The following is a 10,796-nucleotide window of genomic DNA, read 5'->3' on the forward strand; positions in this document are numbered from 1 at the left end:
CCTCACTCATAGGCATACAAATTTAGCAAGGCAGCCAAAGCAAATCCCTTTGCAATATTTTGGCCGAAAATCGCCTCGCAGGCTAAGAAACCCATTCCTACTTATTTTTCCGGTTTCGCCACACGGAGAATATAAAAACACGCAAAACACAACTGCGGTGAAAAGACGTGTTCATATGTGTGTGCTTGCGAGTTACATAAAAAGTAACGCTGAAATAAAAATACCTGAAATATGCTCGCAAAACCATACTCACACATTTACGATTGCCGAAGGAGTAAAAATTGTAACAGCTCGGAAATGTAGAGTGAATTTACACGCTAAAAGCGGCTAAAAGCGGCCCAAAAGAGAGCAAGTCAAAGTCATTAAATGCTTGTTGGCCAGGTGCCAGGAGTCCCAAATCGCCCTCCACCCTTAGACACACTCGAGGGCCCAGGCTCGCCAAAAAGGTTTTACATGTCATTGCGGCCCAGCACACACAGGAGAGTCAGAACAGAAATTGACATAAATACATAATGAGCAACAATTTCGCCCCACATATGTACATGTGAGCCAATTCGGGAGGGGCCAGAGCGTGGGAGTGCTCAAAGTGCGTAGGGCTAAGAATCGTAAACTTTTACTTTAATTTCCCGCTAGAATTGGACCAAGAAACCAGCCAACAAGGGAGTGCACACTAGTCGGGCCAAGAAAGCGAGCTGTCAACAATTTACCATCGCAGCGCCTGGTTGTTTGCAATTAATGTTCAGAGTGGCTTCAGGCTGGAGGAAAATGTGTGTGTGGAGCGAAAAAGATAGAAATTTAAAGAAAATATTGAACTTGCTCTGTGAGGAGGGTAACGCAAATGTAAAAAGGAACTTGTTTTGTAAAACCAGATTCGTATATTAGCAAATTGTTTACGTGAGTGTAAATTTCGGTCTTATCTTATCGAATCCACTTTTCGTAATTACCAAAACGTTCGTTTCTAAATTGAGATTGATAGCCATTGTTTCGGGAAATACCTTCGATTCTTCGAATCTTGGAAGCGCAGAAATTCGTATCATGTCAAGACAGATGTACCTTTCGCATGTAGGGTGCACGCCGACTACGACATGGCAAAGACCTGCTTCAATATTAGGGCCAAGTTGTTGGCTGGCAAAGTTCACAAGAAGGCAATGGAACAGCATTCCCGTGAGGCATTTTCAATTATTAATCATTTATGTCAGGCGGCGGAGCCGGCTCCAGCGCTGTCCATATGTGCCGTGTCTTGTTCTATGCGGCCTGCCAGTTGACAAATTTGCAGCCAGAGCCTGGCGGGCTTTAATGTGGAGCAGGACACCAGGACACAAGGACCTAAGGCCCGGAAAAGGACAGACGGCAGAAACGGGGAAAATTCGTTAAGAAAATTATTTACATTTGCAAATTTTATGAGCTTTATTCCGTTCGAGGGGAGCGAAAGGTGGGCGGAGCGCTTCTCACATGTCTGCATGTTTAATGTAATGCAGTGTGCGAATTCCCACCCACCTCATGACTGACTTTCGGCTCCTCTTACCCTACACGTGTTGTGCTTTTTAACCGTATTAAATTACATCCCTGTTGGCGTTTATTAATGGCGCAAACTTTTAATGAGAATGTGCATATTTAATTGCAAAGTCAAGAGGGAAAGACAGCCATGAGGTGGAAGCAGGTAAGAGAATGTGGTGCTGGCCTAGCAACCGCTAAGATTCTTTTTGTTTCGCGGGGGTCACCAATTTTCCACATCCGCTCTAGTCGACAGACTTGCCGCCTGATGCCCTGGGTAACCGACATGGGACTGTAAATGAGAATGAAATGGGTACTGGGAATGCTACTTAGCGGCAACATCTCATCAGCATTAATGTGCCCTGTTCGTCGTCATAATAAGCGCTGAGGTCGAACGCACCGTCCTGTCTTGTGTCATATATATCGGGCAATTTTAATTTTTTCCTAGTTAAAGGGGTTGTTAAAACATGTTGAATGCTGACAATATTTGTTTGAAATTACTTCCATTACAGCAGGAAAAAACAAAACTTAAATAATTATTGAATTTCGTATCTCATTCGCAAAGCTTAAGTTATTAGTAAAATGATTGCAGTTACGTTGCCCATTTCATTTTAATAACTGAACTATATAATTATGCAATATAATGATATTAATTTAGTATTAAACAAACATTTGGCAAGCCCAAATTGTATACCCTTGCAGCCATTCCAAAAAAAATATTCAATAAAACGACTAAATTTCAATTTTTTTCGTATATGCCTAAAAACAAAAAGTTTCTTTGGTAACTATATAATATATTCGTCCGACCGGACTCGACTTTTACACTACCCTTTTTAAGAGAATTTCATACACATACTTTAAAACTAGCTCTAGAATATATTTGGCCGGAAGAAATGCATCTTTTTTACTGCCAACAATTCTTACGGTTATAAAAAATCATTTATATATATCGTTTTTTTTAGACTAGTTTTATTTTGCACACACTTGTTACAGGAAAAATAAGAAAATTATTATGAAAATAATTTAAAAAATCGACCTTACTTTGCTGTTTCTCAATATTACCCTTTTACAAAAACCAGTATAACCAAATTGGCACCGATGTTTTTTAAAGAATTTAAAAATTTCCGATTCCATCCTGCAGACAGAAATCACACAAAATTTCCTCGTCTTCTGGTTGCTCGTGCTGGATAAAAAATCATTAAAATGATTTATATTCCGTTTGACTCCAGTTCCGCATAAGCTCGTACTCCGTTGCTTTCCGCCGACTGAATTTGAGTTCAAGTTCGATAAAAGGGTCACAATCCGTCCCAATCCAATTTCGCATGTGTCGGGGTTGCTTAAAGGTTAAGTGATTTCTTGCCTTTGCTTTCTCCCTTTTCGTTTCTGGTTTTGTTTGTACCATAAAACGACATAAGCACTGCTGCAAACTAAAAGACGTTTTCAAAGTTCTACTTCTTAAAATTAATTTTAATTAAAGTTCAAATATATAACAAATATTTAAATAACATTTAAGTCAAAGTGTAACACACAGTTGTTCTCCTGATTTCATGTTGCTTAAAAAAAAAGCTAAAAGGCTAAGCCGTTTAAAATTTCTTTTAAGGATATACATGTAAACGGTTAATTTGGACGAAAAATATCTTTTCGCATGTTCCTCTTTACCGTATTGTAGCTTTTTCATCTAAGTTATACACCATAATTTACCTTTAAAAGTGTTTTCCCGAAAGTAGTTTTTTTTCTAGCTGCCGAGTAAGACTTTTTATAAAAGAATTTTTTTTCCAATTTTTTTACAATGACTGTACTTCCGAAAAGCCCCGATCGTCTTCAAGTTGTCAGGATCCACGTCCTTCTGGTGTTGATAACGATAAATAAATAGACAAGACCGATTTAGTGGAAAATATCGGTAAAAACCGTTATTTCACGATATTTTTTGTTGGTACATTTCCAAAGTTAGTACAAAAGATGATACACAACTTTTACAAAATGGCGGACTTATGGAGTACACAACGTCTTAATCTTTGAGATTCCCGCTTATGGATAGACTAGAGCTCGTAAAAAATTACTACAAATATTTGTTTTTATTATAAGTTTATCTAAGTTTATGGCAAAAAAATTATATTTAGCTTTGAACCAAAAGTGGTTTATCTAAGTTTATGGCAAAAAAATTAAATTTAACTTTGAACCAAAAGTGGTAATTGACAAAAAACAAGATTTCATTTTCTAAAGCATAATTCTGAAAATTATTAATAAGTCAAAAAGAATTTAAAAAAAGTTTAAAACACAAATATTACATATAAAAAAAATTTTTTTTTAATATTTTTATTGTTCTAATGGGAGCTAGACTATATAGTCGTCCGAAAAACAGCAAAGTTAAAATTTTTTTTATTTTTTTTTCCTTTATTCCTATGGGAGCTACATGCTAGAGTCGTCCGATGCGGCTCGTTCCGACTATGTACTACCTGCAATAGAAAGACAACTTTTGGGAAAGTTTCATGCAGATAGCTTTCAAACTGAGTGGCTAGTTTGCGTGGAACGGATGTTCGGAGGGACAGACATGGCTAGATCGACTCTTCTAGGGATGCTGATCCAGGATCTATATACTGGAAAGGATCGAAAATGTGTCCTTCACTGCGTTACAAACTTCTGAATGAAATTAAAATACCCTCTGCCAGTTTATACCAACAGAGGCAAATTTGATTCTTTAACGAACAGTTTTCGGATAAGTAACGGCAAATTCCTGCAAAAAATTTTTTTTAAATGTTAAAGATTAGTGTTGGTGTACTGCTAACTTGATATCAGGTTTATCAAAACCTTGAATAAGTTTTAAATAAATTGAGCGGCCAATTTTAATTTTTCACGAATAATTTACGGATAATTATTGAAAAATTTTTTGATATGAACAAGTTTAAATCGTGAATTACACTTTAAAAATACGGTAACATACAAATATCTGTTTTTCAAGATATCCAAGTTATACAGTGATATTAAAGAAAACAAAGTCTTTAATTAATTTTTACTTAACGAGAAGCCAGTTATCTAATTCGAAAATCACTTTTGATGAAGTGATAATATTATTCCCATTATGTCATTTGTGAACATTGCTTGTCTAAGGTACCTTGTTTTCTTATCGAATTGCATGTAAAAACGAAGTATGCTTACAAGCTGATTGTTGTCAGCAATATAGAATCTTTTGCTGCTGCAAACATGTGTCGGCCAAATGATCTTAACATTTTATCTATGTTTCGGTAGTTTGAAACCTATACACAAAAAGGAAACAAAGAGAGATAACTTCAAAAAGTATTTAGGTGAAGCGGCAAAGGCAATTTTCTCGTTAACCGCAACAGTACATTTTTTAACACTTATATTATTAGTAAGAACGTTTTATAGCGTCAGCACACAGCCGCTTAAAAGAGTTGTAGAGCAAAAGTTGAGGAGACCCATTTACACGAGCACCCTCTGCATTATGGGGCCAACGACCACATTTGTTAGCCAAAACCCATTTTTGAAATGTCGTCAAAACAAAAAAATGTTGATTTTTGTTTACATTAACCGAAGACCAATTTGCAATTTAAAGTCAGAAATTCCGTAGCGGGCGCTTATATTCAGATATTCAGATATTCAGATTCTGATTCAGATTCAGATATTTGAAATTCTAATTTTACATTGCAGTTTAAAAGTTCATAAATAAACAATAGAAAACCGTTTTAAGATTTTGTTAAATGAATTTGAAGAATGGTGGTGCGTTCTAAGAGTTTGTGTGTTTAAACGGTTAAAATCTATCCTGTTGTCCATATAATTAAGCGTTAAAGTTGTCTCACACACTTTTTTTTAGTTAGAAAACTATCTTTTAACTAGAGCAACAAAGTGAGTCCAGCGCAGTCCACTTCCAAAACCTTTTGAGATTTGTGGAGTATTTAATTCTTGTTGAAATGTATATGGTTAGAATCGACACTTTTTGCCTTTTTTTCTGATATTTTGTTTTTAAAGACAAAACCTCGAGTCTTGCAACTTTGAGTTTGTAGTAGGACAGCTATGTTAACGTAACATGATTCTGTTAAGAAGAGAGGTCTCGGTAAATTAAGTCAGTTCGTGATTGAAAGAAAGAAAAGACAGACGTGCTGTCACAAATCAGATGTGGGATAAGTCTGACGCCACGGAAAATTTAGACTGTAAATCGATCCTGCTGAAGGCGTCGCCGGAGCAGTTGCGATCGGCTGGTCATGCCATTTGGTGAGCTGAACTCCAAGTCGGAGATGCGACGACAATTCGAGAAGCGTACTTGGCAACTAGGCAAAAGATTTGCCATGTATCTCGAGGAAATTAATGGAGCAAATCATCGAAGGCGTACCTTCCTCGAATTTGAGAGACCAGGCTTGCATACAATGCTTTGGAAACACAAAGGAAATGCGTCAAGCATTCGAGAACATATGACAATGAAGGCGTTTCGAATTCCACAAACCCGCCAGGCAGAGATGACCATCGCTGTTGGAACAGCAACTCGAGGGGTCACTACGCAAAGGACTGTCGCAAGTCCTAGAGAGAACCTTGGAAGAGTTTTAATAACAATAACAATTATGTAAGAAATTTAAAATTTTTTTTCGTACAAAATTTAAGCTCCCCTGTAATTGCAGAATGTCTCATAGACTCTGGAAGTGCTATTTCGTTCATTAAGCAATCTTTGGTCCCAGTTGGAGTTACGTTGTCCAAACAAAATATTAAATATTATGGTTGAAATAACAGTTGTCTTAACGCTTATGGAAAAACGCGTTGTTTGTGTTTAAGAATGAAAGTAAAGTGAATTTTTCGAAAATGAAAATTTAAATTTACAAAATAGACAGTATACGACAGATGAAGTAATTAATAATACCGATCTAAGCTACGATAAGCCGTTATTTAAACTGAAGACTATTAGGACACAAGATTTAAATGATGAAACGGTTATTGAAAAAGTGTTAGGGATTGAAACTGTTATTGATAAATTATTAGGGAATGAAACTGTTATTGATAAATTGTTAGGGAATGAAACTGTTATTGATAAACTATAAGGTGAATGAAACTGTTAATGTTAAATTGTTAGAAAATGTGACTCTTATTGATAAGCTTTTAAGAAATGAACCTGATATTGATAAATTCTTGGGAAATGAAACTGATTTTGATAAACTGTTAGGACATATAGCTGTTAGAAAAAATGTTTAACTAGTCAAGAACTGGAGTTAAAAAATTGTATTACAAATGAGAACGAAGCAACAAAAAGTCACAACAATAAAATATGGATATTCATGAGGAGAGCTTTGACAAAGACTTGTTCAACATAGACATAGTAGATAATAGTCTGGTAGACTCTAACTGCGGCAAAGATGTAAGCCATGAAACTTAGGATAAACTTTTGAAAGTCAAAAAAAATGCGTCCATATGTTTAAATGCGTATATGTTTAAAAACATTGAAGCCATGATGATTAGCAACTCAATTATTTGATAGTTATTTTATATATTTTTATTATTTCTCTGGGAGCTATATGATATAGATGTCCGATTTTGATAAAATCTAAACCATAATTCTGAAATATTTAACCATTGCTATATGTCGAAGAACTGAACAAAAAATTAAAAATCAGCAAAATTATAATTTTTTTCATTTATTTTTCCGATTGTTCCTATGGGAGCTATATGCTATAGTCGTTCGATTTTGATATAATTTAAACCGTAAATCGGAAATATTTAACCATTACTAAATGTCGAAGGACTAAACAAAAAATTAAAAAACAGAAAAATTATAATTTTTTTCATTTATTTTTCCGATTGTTCCGACTTATATACTACCTGCAATAGAAAGACAACTTTTGGGAAAGTTTCATGCAGATAGCTTTAAAACTGAGAGACTAGTTTGCATATAAACGGACGGACAGACGGACAGCTAGATCGACTCGCCTAGTGATGCTGATCAAGAATATATATATAACTGGGCGCTTACATCAATAATGGGCCCATTACAAAGAAAATTTGAAGTTGTTTTGTCTGCGTTTACTCGTATGTTCCAATTCATGGTCCACTGGTGAAATGCGTCCAGATATGCAATGCAAATGTGGCAGCCAAGATGCTTTTGCTTTTCGCGATTACAGCGTAGGTTGCAATTAGCACATCTTGCCCTTCAACTTCAGTTATTAGAGTTTGCGTAAGCATATCTGAAGCATAGATAGAGTATAGAGTAGGGCCGAGGACGTTACCTTGGGGAACTCCGGAAGAGATCGGTTTGGTGGACGACTTGTATCCATCAGCAGATACGTGGAAAGTGCGTTCTTCCAGAAAGCTTTTCACGAGCTGGAATAGCTGCGGCGTAAACAGAGTTTTGGCTTTGTACAGGAGCCCAGGGTGCCACACTCTGTCGAAATCCTGCTGTATGTCAAGGAAGCAGCAACTGCCTAATCCTTCTTCTCCAAGGCTCCTAAAGCTAAGTTGACAACTCTATGCAGCTGCTCTGGAGTTCTATGTTGAAGACGAAAGCCGAACTGGAATTCCGGAATCGCAGCTTGTTCAGAATCAGCCTTTCCATGACTTTCCCAGGGGTGGTAGAACACTTATCGGTCTGTAAGAGTCCACGTCAGTCGGCAATTTTCCAGGACTTGAGACCATAATTATATTCGCCGATTTCCACGCTTTTGGAAAGTATCCGACAGTTAGTACGCGGTTGAATAGCGACACCAGGAACTGCAAGGCCTGATCCGGTAACAGTCGAATCGTCCTGCTGTTCAAAAGGTCTTCACCGGGAGTTTTCTTTGGTGAAAGTTTTCCCATAAGGTTTTTCACCTCTGTCAGTGAGACAGGGCTAGCAGGCAGGCTTATTTGGAATGGAGATTCCAGGAACTCTTCAACTGTTTCACGTATGCTTTCAGGCGAATAGTCGTAAGTCTTAAAATGTTGCTCGAGGTTGTTAGCGAACGCTTCAGCTTTCTCTAGGCTCGTACGGCACCAGCCACCTGATAGCCGATTTTGGGGTGAGCTGAGCCTTGTACCGTTTCGTGATGCGCCACAGCGAGTAATTAGAACTAGCATCTGTATCCAGGTTTTCCAAAAAGCTGTCTATAGATTCTCGTTTTCTTTCTGCGAGCGCCTTGCTTAGACAATTAGCCAGCCGATTGTGTATCTGATGCATACGGGCGTCTCCTGTTCTTGCATACTCTCTTCTAACACTTCGCTTTAGATTGAGAAGTGTCACAATTCTGGGAGGAAGCTATTGATGTCTAGAGGTCTCTCTTCTGGTTGCAGCTATCTCAGCAGCCTGATTTATGCATGAAAAGGCTGATGGCATTGCCAATGTTAGAAGGATCCTGAATGTCTAAGTTTACCTCGCTCAGCTGCTCTAGGTAGGCTTTGAAAGCGTCAGGAGTCGTGGACGCTGTGGTTTTTTCACAGGTGTGACATGCAGTATGGCCAGGATTGGAGTATGGTCCGAAGAGAGGTCATGGAGCGTCCTTACTTGAAACGTCCTGTCTGAAACGTATCCATTGGTTATGAAAAAGTCAAGCGCTGCCGGTGTTATCAGGGGGCTATACGAGTATAAAGTGGGTTCACCTGAGCGCTGAGGAATATTCGGAGCTCTTCAGATACTTTGACTAACCCACGAGCGTTCCACAATCCGAAATTTAATGCTGGTTGAATCATTTCGGCAATCGCGCAATGAGAACCTGGACCAGCTCTCTGAAAGCCTTGTTGGACTCTGCATTGTCCTGCATCAGCTTAAACAAAAAAGAAAGCAAACATCGGCAAGCCGAAGTTCATATACCCTTGCAGCTATAGCAAGAATTAAATATTTTTGAAAATATTAAAATTATGATTTACTTGCGTATATGTCTAAAAGCATTGAAGCAATGATGACTTGCAGCTCAATTATTAGATTGTTATTTTTAATTTTTTTATTATTTCTATGGCATTTTGATTTTGATGAAATTTAAACCGTAATTCTGAAAAATGTAACCATTACTATATATATTTAAATACTTTTGGTGGATAAATTAGTTTCTTGTGTCATGTACTAAACAAAATATTTATCTTTGGAAACGTAATCCATTTTTTAACATTTCAAAATTGTTACACGTTTAAAGTTGTTATTTTTCACATGAAAAACGAATACTTTTGTGTCACACTGTACATTTAAAACTTTTATGAACCCACAAATAATAATACACTCATGGGCCTCTGTCGTGCCAAAATGGCCAAAACGTGGCTTCGAATACATTTCCCTCATTCCATGATTCTGAGCGCATTGCTCTCCTCTCATGAGGTGGGACTAAATGGCGCTGCTGGAACTGCGATTTTACCAGATTAGCAAGAAGAAATGCTGGCTGCACAATAAAAAGTCAAGTGCAGTAAGTCAAGTAAGTGTAAACATATTTAAAGAATGTTTATCTTTCCTTACATTCGTTTGCCTTCCTAGTTTTGGCCTTGGCATCTTATCAGTTAAAGGTTCACGTAGTCTATCAATGTTCAATTTTCTCACTCAATAAATTTCACAAGGGCAAGATGAAATAATTTTTTCGAGCTCTTTATTTTTTCTACTTATACACGTACGTTGAATGCTTTTTTCGTTTTCTTTTCTGGGGCATCTAGTTCAAATGCACCGAAAGGCAAATGATTATTAAGCGAATTTAATATTATTTTTATGGTTTTGAATTATTTTTCAGTCAACATTGAACAATATTGTCACTTCGTAAGCGCTACTATCAATACTCAAAACCTGTGGCCAACTTGATTGTATTGACTTTATTGCCTTCTCGATTTTGGTACCATGAAGTCAAAATCAGATCGTTAATAATTTTAAGGGAGATCGAAAGTTTTTTACTTACAAGCCTGTTTATGTGACCATGTTGGGTCATCACACTATCCAAAAAGTTCTACACAGGGATTTATTTATGCGTACTTCGCGGTAAGCAAGCACCTTTAATTCAAGTTAATCTGCCGTCAAACATGATTTGAGGTATTAATGGAGAATATGATAAAACAGTTTCAGTTATTAACAAGTCTTCTAGCCACAGTAATTCAAAAGTTATTCAATGCCAATAGTAGACTGGAAGTAAAAATTTCAACTGTTTTTTAAATAAAACTTGGCCAACGAGCACGAGATATGGACAAAATTAGGCCCTTCTTTCAAAGAATTTCATTGGATGGATTTTTTGCATATTTTTAAGGACGCAACGATATTGAATTAAAAGTCAAAATTTCTAGAAAAAAGATATGAAAATTGGAATTGATTAACATAACATTAAAAAATTAAATTTAGCTTTTATTTCTTAATTGTTTCATAATTGATG

The 10,796-nt window shown here is 36.7% G+C and overlaps 1 long non-coding RNA gene across 1 annotated transcript; it reads left to right on the forward strand.

Moving 5' to 3' along the window:
* The first annotated feature begins 4,844 nt into the window (after positions 1 to 4,844).
* On the forward strand, positions 4,845 to 6,313 carry LOC108135016. Its single transcript, XR_001773876.1, has 2 exons — positions 4,845 to 6,067; positions 6,123 to 6,313. It is a non-coding gene; the product is annotated as an uncharacterized LOC108135016 (long non-coding RNA).
* Positions 6,314 to 10,796: the final 4,483 nt, after the last annotated feature.

The sequence above is a fragment of the Drosophila elegans genome, unplaced genomic scaffold (assembly GCF_018152505.1).
Source record: "Drosophila elegans isolate 14027-0461.03 unplaced genomic scaffold, ASM1815250v1 contig_397, whole genome shotgun sequence".
NCBI classification, from domain to species: Eukaryota; Metazoa; Arthropoda; class Insecta; order Diptera; family Drosophilidae; genus Drosophila; species Drosophila elegans.